Below are 11883 nucleotides of genomic sequence, written 5' to 3'. Positions count from 1 at the left end.
GCCATTTGAGAACATAAAACTAGTAATTCTTTTTTTAAATGAGCCTGGCTATGTGTTACAGCTCTCAGAGGATTGTTAATTTTATACAGAATATATAGAAAATTTATTTATAAACTAAATCGCGCAGTGCAGATATGACAAATCTATCCGGCGCAACGATTGCTAAATAGACACGCAGATAACAAAGACAAAGATTGGTTATATGCGCTGCGCGATTAGGTAGCAGTTGGTAGTTTCCAGCCTTAGATGCGAATTGACCGGGGTCAAAATCTTAAAATAAAGGTAAGTGTCAAAACTGAAGGTCCGGTTTCATTCAAAATGATATTCAATGCGAATTTCGTGCTTTGGTGCTGTGGAATGAACATTTAAAAAACTTCTGACAAGCGAAACTGCGACTGTTGATTTCTGGCTGTATGTGCAAATGTCAAAACAACACTGGCTTAATGCAGTAAGGAGTACTCAAAAAAGTAATCGGTTGACAGATAGTTTTGTTATGCAGAATAGGTACGGGAGAGGTTTGTGTTCAAGGCATCGTGCATTGTTGGACTCCTGCTTTTCCCCTAACGTTTTGCCATCAGGCCAAATATGGTAATATTTTAGAAAATTGGTCCATATTTTCGCGAACCTATGTTTCACAATTAGCTGCGTATGGACTACAGAGTCTTATAAACTGCAAATATTTCTAATGGATTTTAAGAAAGCATACAAATACATGATAACTATATGCTTTATTTCTTTTAAATCTCTTTGTTTAGTTGATTTCTGCTGAATCGAAAGAAGACGGTCTCCGGCCGGCTTGCGAAAAGTCCAAAAACTGGCATCTGCTACCTTAGTAAATCGGGCAGATTGGTAATTTGCGCTTAACACAAACATTAATTCCCATCTTTTGTATGTACGCACGCATTGAGGGTATAAAATAGTGACTAGTGGGGTTAGAGGTAGCATTAGTTTTCACCTATTGTATGTACGCACGCATTGAGTGTATAATATACTAAAGGTTAGGGTACGGTTAACCTAGATTTATAGTGTACCCTAGAATAAATGTAAACCGTCCCACGGTGTCCAGTCGTTACTTTGAGAAACTGGATCAGTGATCAAATTGGGCGGTTTTGGTGATTTATGATATGAAAATTGATATTTTCTGTTAATTGAAAATTAATGTCAGCGATGACTTACAGCGCAGGATGTGCTCACGACGTTGCGGAATACTCCTTGGTATGCATTTTCCAGCAAATCTTAGCACTTTTTTCAATCACTTCAAAAATATCGAAAATAAACAGTAAACAATGTCGTGGCTGAGAAAAAAAATCATTATTCTAGTACGTGCAAAATACAATATTACTATTCCCATGATATCCCTGGTACATTCTTGTAACATGTTTTTGCCATAAATGATGAATTGAAATTAAAATTCTTAGGAGACCGATATATGGCGTTTTGTAACGAACTGACCGGTAACGTAGGAGCTAGAGGATCAACAAATCAAAATGCAGTAACGTAGGAGCGCTGGGTTTTCTTCTGTGTTCGTTTTCATCAATTTTCATAGAAAACATACCTTCGGTCAGTTAATTTATATTTATATAACAGTGATAAGAATTGCTTACAATTAAGTTCAAGTTTAAAGAGCACTACATTGGATTTTTAATCAATCATACCAGAAAATGGATGTTACTTCATCCTGCCAAAACTTGTGTAATAGTATAGTTGTAAGGGCAGGAACTCGAATTCATTTGGGTCGAAATGTGATGACATGTATCGGGCCGAAAAACGCATGTATGTATTTAATCCTATTATCTGTACATAATATATAAAATAAACATTGTTCACAGATAGCTAGGTCCTATTTCAGACTACAAATACTAACCATATTTTGAAGACTAATTAAAAAACTTACATGAAATGGCGAGAAAGCTATGGGTCATGTACTTTCGAAAGATTTTACCAGAGACCAAAATTATAGTCCCTCGAGTTGGAACTATTTGGACATACCACGAACTTTCCTGCACCATGAGCACTTTCTTGTAAAATAATTATTACATTTGCTAAGTAGGGAGATTTGTCTCTGTGTCTCTCCAACTGGGTCTCTTATTGCTTTCAAAGGATCTTTTCACATATTATTATGTGCCGTGTCACGTCTGTAAAAAGAATTTCCTTGTTGGTAAAGTTTGTGGTCCTTTGTTATCATAGAGCGCATTCAATTTTATTATGATAGATCTCCGCTTCAGCCGGTGCTAGGAGGCGTGTGGGGCGTTTCACATTTCATTAACTCTCAAGAAGAGACTCAATTATACAGAGTCTACCTGTATGTTGCTTGACTGTGTTCTATGCTTCCAAAGGATCTTTGTATATATTTAATTGATTTTGTTGAGCATGTTTGATAGAATTATGTCACACGTGAAGTTATCCATATTACTGACAAAATAATGCAAAGGTTAGTCTTTGTAAAAAGTTCATTATTTGTTAGAAGATCAACCTGAATTGTATATCATTTCAGAAGAAACACTTGGCCACACATCCAGTCATATATAATAGTTCATTTGGTTAATTGTATCTGTGATACATGTTACTGAGATGTTAATACTATTATTATAACCATATTTATATCAATTTTATTATTTTGGACCTAATAGTATCAACATTCCGGGTTTACTTGTAAAATTGTACGACCGACACTTTGTGTTCATTGTTTTGAAATAACAAGTTGCAGAGGCTATGATAACTTATAATTGTAGATCAATTATTTCAAATAAAGAATTACCACGTCTATACTGATTTTCTTCAATTCAGATATTAATATGAATTTTGCTACTAATTTAAAAGAAAAACGAAAATTTTATACAAAAAGAAGCTGTAATAATGTTCGTTGATATTTGCCACAGTACAAACCAACCTACCAGTACTTTTGATCTGAAAATGGAAAACAGTAGGATCTAAAGGAGGTAAAATCATCAGGATGAGAACCATCTTAAGTATAGTCGTGTTATAGTCTTTTCCAAAGAAGTGCATGTGCGAGCCATTGTTTACTTAAATCGTTTTAAGCTGGGCAAGGGCGAGCTTTTAGCATCTTTAGATGTCTGTTGTGTTTCATTTATTGTACATCTTAGTCCTTTCTCATCATTTTAGCTAAGTTTGAAACTTAATCACTTCGGATGAACAACTACGTCTCAGGACTGAATTTAAGGACGACCTAATATATTTCATTCCATATACTGAAACTTAGAAAAAAGTATCAATGTCGATTTCGCATATGGGTCATGACCAGTCAAAAAGTAGGTCACTTAATAAACCATAAAAATCTTGCAGACACTACAAAGGCAGTGTTTTTTCTCCAAAAATTTTGAAACCCGATTAGTTTGTCTGTCTGTTTGCCTAGGGTCTACAACAAAGACACCAGTATCGTTATATCATCTCCTGTTCTATCAATACTACAAACACCGCTTTGTTTGGCGCGGAGTTTCGTTTTGCTGCATCTTGCAGCAACTTTTGTACTTGTATTTGTTAGGTTTCACGTCAGACCGACAGGCAGGTGATTTAGTGTCAGCGAGTCAGCGACTCAAGGAAGGCACTGCAATATTGAAGATAAACAACATTTATGTAAAGTGCCTATTAGATTTTTCTCAAAATGGCGTCCATATTCATTAATTTTGACAATATTGTTAGAATATTTTCAGCTACAGATACATCTGTTTCTGTGGTGTTGTTTTTCATTATTTATTTAGAGCAAGTTTTCAATCACGTGTTGTTACATGTGTACCTTTTTCGACCTAAAACAAAGAATACAGGAAGACACCAGTCAGATTTGATGATTCGCAACTATGTATCTTTTGTCCCTCAACGCTGATGGTCCGAATACCTGTTTCCGATGTAGAATTATGTGACGTGAGTATTGACGAGCTTGCTAGAGGTTGCTGTTTACGTCATGGTTCCTATACATGACAAAATGCCTGGAGTTCTCCACCATTTTAGTATAGAAGTCGCCAACTGTCGGTGTGACATACAGCCGAACAGAAAAATACGAATATTCAAACTAACTACTGACGTTTCTGTACAGATATTTTGTTCTTCTTAACCAGCATTCCTTTAACATATTAGTAATTGAAAACGGCAAATGAAAAGGAAAAACAAATTGAAATAGACATACATATACCTAACACTCTAGTGTCTAATTAAGAATCAATAAGCTTGGAACCGAGTCTTCAGTGTATGCTATTTTGCTCTGGAACGAGTGTATGTTCAACTAAATACACGCAATATATTTTAAAAATCTCCGACAAGTGTTAGAGTATATATTTACAATATCATTTTTTTTTTGTCTGAAAAAAGAAAGTGATTTGTTGGTTTAGAAATATTTTATTTCCAACAACTATCCTCCTGTGCAAATTTCATCAAGAATAAACTAGAATTTATGACCACTAATTTTGTGTTTAACTGATATATTACGTATAACGTTTCAAAGTCTCAGATAGTTACTCTGGTCCGACAGTTTAACGACAAAATGTATTTACTTTAGCTTTAAATTAAAATCATAAATGTCGTCAAAGATTTATCTTTAAAATTCAATACTTTATTTATACGAATTGAATTAATCGCCCAGTCAAAATGCATCACCTATCAATATAACGTAACATATCATTGTACTCTTGAAACTTGTACCTGGTGGTAGCTGGAACTTCATACGACTACTGATACAATCGACTTGAGTAATCCAACATAACATACTGCCACGAAGAAATAATTGGTTGTAGATTGATCCTTACTATGAATTATATATTTTTGCCTGAAAAATGAAAAAAGTATAATCACATAAGTCCAAATTACTATCAAGCATTGTCATGTGACAAATACTTATAATTGAACATTTTGTTGGCTTCAAATTTATTTCTTATACTGAATTAAGGTAGTGTATTTGCTTTCGTAAATTCTCTTTCGATGGAAAATGTCTCATATTTGAAATTAGGCGGCGTGAATTGTTAACAAACTATTGAAAATCATGAATGGAAATATGCTGTCGATATATCTGAAAAACTGTACTAATGTACTAATGCTGTGTTTCTGAAATGGACGTGGAAAATAAAAACGAACAAGATACTACAGTGTAATTGTTTATTACATGTTTTTCTTTAATGGCATCGACTGATTTCTATCAGGACAATCAGTTATGTATTCTAGATCAAGCAATTGCTTTTTAATACATTTACTTTTGAACAGATAACAAATGTAAGCAGTAAGAGAATTAAGTTGTTGTAATTTTGTTTTGAACACCTTTATTTCAATTAATGCAACATTTTGATTGATACTACCAACAAGCGCATAACAGACGACACGAGTTAACAAACTGTCCACTTAATAAAATGTAAGCAGCAAAACCAATTAATTTTAAAAAAGATTTTATTAATTTTTAGACATATGGACGTTGAAACATGACTTTTGAAACTCCCACAAGAAGTGTTTTGCTATTTCTGCCGCTGAATTAGCAGGAAACCTTTGCTCTGCAGGTAAACATTTATATATGTATTGTCGATTGGTCAAACATAAGGGCGTCACATAAGGACGTCACATTTTTTTATAAGTAAACTGAATGTTTAGCATTTCTTTCTTGCACACATTATTTCTGGGTCTTTAACACACGGAGCATCGGCAAATCCAACAGACCAAAATATGCAACAGAGGGTATGCTGCACTGGCACCAGATCAGAAAGAAAATGCCTCCGTACGTGTTATTCCCTACCCCTAGGTATTCTATAAGAACCATGGTCATGAACGGGAAAATATACTAACCCATTTCAATCGCGTATTTCATACCTAAAACACGCAGTTCAGTAAATGTGTACTATTGATATTAAACAAGCGATAATTTATCTTCCATCGTGCACCAGTCACATTGTCTCAATATTCCATATTGCAGAGATGCTCCATATATTTTATGCTTTAGTCAACGTTACAGAAAAAACTTGCGTGAACTCCCCTAATGAACATCCGGTTCTAGAGGTCACGGCAGTGTGCACATGTTAAACGAAATGTAAACAAACAAAAACAGAATGCAATATATTCACAGTTTTACGATAAGACTCGAAATTATGAATGAAATTCATCTTGTATATGATTTTGAATTTGAAATCATACATTGTTATACATCTATTCTGTTTATTTAATTCATTTTGCACATTTATGCTGCATATAAATGTTTTAGCATACACGTGTAGTAAAATGACGACTGACATACATTTTCACATCAGCCAATCAGAGTGTGTCTGTAATCTAGAACGGAACTTCCAGGGAAGTTTCAAGCAAGTTTTTTGTGTACCTTTGAAAAAACTGTAAACGACACGTTTGTTTTCCTAAGATAAGAAGTATTGAAGAATTGTGACCGGTACACAACGGAAGATAAATTACTGCTTGTTTAATATTGATAGTACACATTTACTGAACTGCGTGTTTTAGGAATGAAATACCCGATTGAAATGGGTTTGTATATTTTCCCGTTCATGACCATGGTTCTTATAGAATACCTAGGGGTAGGGTATAACACGTACGGAGGCATTTTCTTTCTGATCTGGTGCCAGTGGTTTGCTGTATGAAAAGACAATGGATAAAATATACAAAATGAAGCTTTTCTGGGTCTTGAAATTTTAGCAAGTGAGTCAACTAAATTTAGAAAACGTGCATGATAAATTCAAATTTATTACTACTTGGACCCTTTTTTGTACTTACCCAAACTTTTATTTGAACTGGTTTAGTTCATCTAAGCAAGAAGTGTTCATGGTTAGCTTGTAGGGTCGTGGGTGTCCGTCCTTTCGTCCGCATTTTTTTACTTAACCACAGAGTCAGTTTCAACCAAACTTCCAAGGAATATTCTATGGGGGATTTTCTTTCACATCCTATGAAATCTGGATCATTCGTATAAAATCCTGGTTACCACGGCAAACAGACGGACGAACTTTTTCTCCACATAAACTGCTGATCCCATTTTACAGCTATATTCCCTGTTGTGGTGACCCTCTGTCTGCTCCTTTCAGATTATGTATTAATATTTGTTATAACCGCCAGAGAAGCGGGGCTGGTTTTCTCTCTTTTGCAAAAATAATATTCTGAAATCTCTGGCCCTATAATCATATGGAAATGTCTATCTGGTTACTCTTGTTCAAATTATTTCAAGTTGTCAAAAACGTGGCTGCAAGAGCTAAAAATAGAAAACTCTACAAGCGACATCTTATCCTTTAACCAGCCATCCGATTTTGAAATAATTTCAAGAACATATTTTTGGAAGACCGTCCTAACAGTATTCAGTGTTTTCTGATTCCTAAAACGAATATGGTCACCATAGAAATAGAAGCATCTTCAAAGGACGCGGTCTTCTATATCGGTAGTTCGATTTTAAAATAATCTCACAGAAATGTTCCTCGGGAATCGTTATTCATGGTTGTATATTAAGATCTTTAGTTTTGTCAAAGAAAACATGGCTGTCAGAGCTAAATATAGAAAAAAACTTCAGATGTCATTGTCTCTTATTCTGTTTGTCATATCTGGAAATAATTTCACAAAAATATGCCTGCAGTATACAAAAGTTTTCTAAATTATTCTGGCATCAGATGGCACAGTCAAGTTTTCCTTATGGGTCCTGTATATTGACAAAAGCTACATTCTCACATACATTATAAGTGTTGGTTTCTTCACACAGGTACAGCTGGCACTGGAACAGCTGCCAAACTACGTGCTATGAAGATAATCCTGCTAAATACTACGCGTAAAGGAGAAGTATAGAGTTTTGACATTTCAAGCCGAGACGAAATCTGATGTCGTAACCAGAATCAAAGAGCTCGGCTGTACTCTGTCACACAGACAGAGTAACTGATTGACAGCTCGCCAATGCGCAATGTATACGAGTCACCTCTTACAATGACATACCGAAGGCACATCATGGAAAGCACGTGCAACTTTCCCCCCAAAATACGTATAAACTAGGTCTTGTTATACAACACATACAGAAAATGTGTCGATATTTATTATAACGAACGGGATTGGGTTATTGCAGATAATGTATATAGCACTGTTTCAACAAAATACAATTTTGAAAGTATTATTTTCAGTCAAGGGCATCTGAAGTTTAATATGTCTCATGACGCCGAACAGACTGACGATTCTTCGAATAGTCCCGATTTCGTTCTTAAATTTCAAGAAATTCAATAACACTAAGGAAAAAGATATTGTGTGATGCATGTCTTGGCAAAATGAACGTGGAAAACCACAGGTCGCCCAACACGACATAAACGAAAATGTTGCAGCCTCGTTTTGATTGAACCTGTTCATGGACGGTTCATGTTTTTAAGCGACTGGCCTCCAGATCGTTCGACAACAACAAAAATAATTTTGTTTAGATATCTTGAAATAAATGCTATATTTCTTAAGACGGCTTTAAAACTTAATTACTGACAAACTTAATATTACGGAAACACATGAGAATTTGCTGATTATACTACTTTTTACAACGAAAATCGGAAAGCGTTTATCCCGCTATTACTCCAGGTAAACTGTCTCTATTATAAATATCTATATTTTGAACTCATTATTCACTACTTCACCTACAGCGCTATTGGTTACGACGACGGGATTTATTAATTGCCGTGGTGGTCCGGGGTTCGATTCCCGACGTGGTGTTCTTGATTTGGATTTTTAAAAATATTTTAGAAACAAAAATTCATATTCTAATGTTCATAATATGACCGAACTTCAATTTGAAAAAAAGATTTTTTAGCTTAATCTGGAGGTCAGTGACTTTAAAAACATTTTTATTAAATGGGTATGACGCGAAAATTAACACTTTGTGATATATTTTGGATATACAATTTTTCATTTTGACGATTTTTATGAATAATAAGAATAAAGCAAAAACTGTCCGGAAAAGCATACGAATTATTCCGTCATGAAATAGTCTTATGTTTGATTAAATCGAATTTTTGACAATAGTCAGTTTTCTTTGTGCTGATCTTGTCACAAGTATTTGAGTGCGGAAAAAACGGATTATGACAATATTTATCTCTGCAATCAATTACCCAGCATTAGCTCTAAATAAGAATATTCTTAATTACATGTTAAACAAACTAAAAAGCACTTCGAGATGCAAACTGGCTTTGACAACGGGACGATTCGATTAATAAGTATATTCCCATATACAACAGTTTTAATGTAATTTAAATGTTCGTAACGTCTTTTCAAAGAAAACATGTGACGTGTAAAAATTGCAGACAATGTATCACATATATATTTTCACGCCAACACAGTCCTCATAAAACAGGTTTCGATACGTATGTGACACTGGCAAGAATCAGACACTGATGCTCTTACTGTCAATGTCTTAACAACCGATAACAAATATATGTAAAAAAGCATATTATACTTTCCTCGTTTATGGTAGAATGCGCCACTCCACATTTTTCAACGGACTGTTGTAAAATTTTCACAGATTACAATTGTCGATATTTCTAGAAGTGTTTTTTTTTTCTCGATTTCTCTGCTGTATATCTTCAAGAATAATGAATCTATTTATGTTCCTGATATCTTCAAACAAGACCATTAACATCGTCCTTTCAAGACAGCGCAAAATGGATTAATTAAAATTAAGTTTTTTTCTATTGCTGGATGTAATGAAATGATCAGAAGAAGTTAGTTCTTATTTCATAGCATTCTTTCATTAGGCGAATGTTTGCAATAAAATGCTTTCCTATACAGGACATACGCACGATTACAGTATATCAGGATACGAGTTATATGACCCAGGGAAGTGCCTACGCCTTTAGTATCTTGAACAATAAATTGGGTCCAGTTGCTAAGGTGACTATGTCTTAGACTAGCTGACAAACGAAATAGAATGTCCTTTGTTAAAACGTAGATCTGGTGAGACCAAATATCTCATATATAGAATTTTCTGGCTACCTTGCCTAAATGATTCGTGTACCAATGATTCGTAAATGATTTCAATTATGAGCTAGATAATTTCAGGGATCAGGCAAATCACTAAATGTTCCAAACTAACAATCTTCATTTAATAATAATAAGCTCAAACTCCTATAGGCTGGAGACTCTATACTTGACTGGTCTTTCTGTTGAAGTTCCCGCCAGACAATGTCTTTGAATCAACAACATACGAGTCCTATCGCATAGATGCTCGGCCTCTGTCCTCTTAACTGAAGTTTCAACTCTATATGATTGTCCTGACTCCTGGATGCTCAGCGCCTATATGCTATCAAATGTAGCATTCAACTACCATATAGGTATAACCCCGATGCCTTGGCTGTACTTCGCCAATAACGCTGAACCGTCTATAAGCTGGAACTCCCTACTATCTCAGTAGATTACCAAACTCTGGGTCTCTGTCTCAGTTTTCCGCTGCTCAGCCTATATTTGCTATCGTCTATAGCATTCAACTACCCTTAAGGTAAAACTCCTATGCGCTGGCCCTATAGCTCGAAACCTTGTTGAAATTCTGCAACTCTTCTTTAGTCTATGAACTTCAAACGTCTTCTTTTTAATAATGTATCCGCCCTGACAGTGTAGTTGCAATAACTTCCTTTTCAAGGTACTGGAATAAATTATTAGTTGAATCCTCGATGTGTCTTCTTCAATCGATGGATACCGAATGATCTCTCTGTCCATCTACATATTTATACTTTAGCAGACGTGAGCTTTGATTAGTGCTTTTTATAGAACGTGTTCTGATTGGTCCACATTTATACAAAGTATTTTACAACGAGTACTTGCTCTATCAAATATCTTGTTCTCTTTAACTATTGTATATATGACATAATATGTGATGCTGGGATCCAGCTATCTACATAATGAACCCAAATCAGCCACAAATGACCCAAATCCTATTATTAACAGCAATTCAACAATAATTATAGCAATGATAGCATGAAAAGGGAGTCATTATCAATATATCAAACATACAAATTATTCTGACACAGTATGCGAGTGCGCATTGTCAAACTCAAATAGGTCCCCGACTTCGAATCACTTGCCATTGACCAATGTAGGTTCGAGCCTCATCCGGAGCGTTGAATTTTTCCTGTTAGGAAGTAATCCAGCTTGCTTCCGGAAGGTCAATGGTTCTACCCAGGTGCCTACCGGTGATGACATATAGCTTGAATGTGCGGCGCTAAACAAACAAACTCAATATACTAATACATTAGTGCATGACACAGTAAAACAAACCGATGACACGATTCTATTACATCTATTATTTCAGAAACTGTACTAAGAAAACAGACTTCGCGTAAAGCTTTTGCCGATTGAGGGCACTCTTTATGAATTTTAAAGCAATATCAAGACTACAAAGCCAACAGGATGACACGAGACAAAAATATTTAATGAACTGAAAAAAAAACAAATAAAAAAATTATTAGGCTTATTCGAGTTATCGATAAACTCCGGCCGTAGTGAAATGTACACGCACAATTCTCGATGACATTTCGGTTAGCTTCAAAGACATGTACCGAGGTCATGGAGGGCAAACAGGTGTTTGAAGTGATTGACATGTAAACGACTGCAAACTGGCAAACTCTATTCTTCTCCTGTACGCGTAGTACATCAAACTTTTTATATATGTTTAGTTATTCAAAGTTAAACAGAATGATGTCGTATGTTACGATGATTATTTCATTTTTACATGAAATACCGGGCCAACGATGCGTAAAATCATTGCAAACATGACGAAAGTTGCATTCCCTAAAATTCAACAAAATCTCAGAAAAGCTAATATATCTGTGGTTGTGCCTCGTGAAGTTCATTTGTAACTGAACTGAATGTTTCCTTCACTTACATCTAAACAATCTGTAAGTCAGAAAATATTAATATTAATATATCATATATATTAGCAAAAACTGGAAT

The sequence above is a fragment of the Mercenaria mercenaria genome, chromosome 17, assembly GCF_021730395.1.
Source record: "Mercenaria mercenaria strain notata chromosome 17, MADL_Memer_1, whole genome shotgun sequence".
NCBI lineage: Eukaryota > Metazoa > Mollusca > Bivalvia > Venerida > Veneridae > Mercenaria > Mercenaria mercenaria.
The sequence above is the reverse complement of the archived record's forward strand: the minus strand, read 5'-3'. Positions refer to the sequence as shown.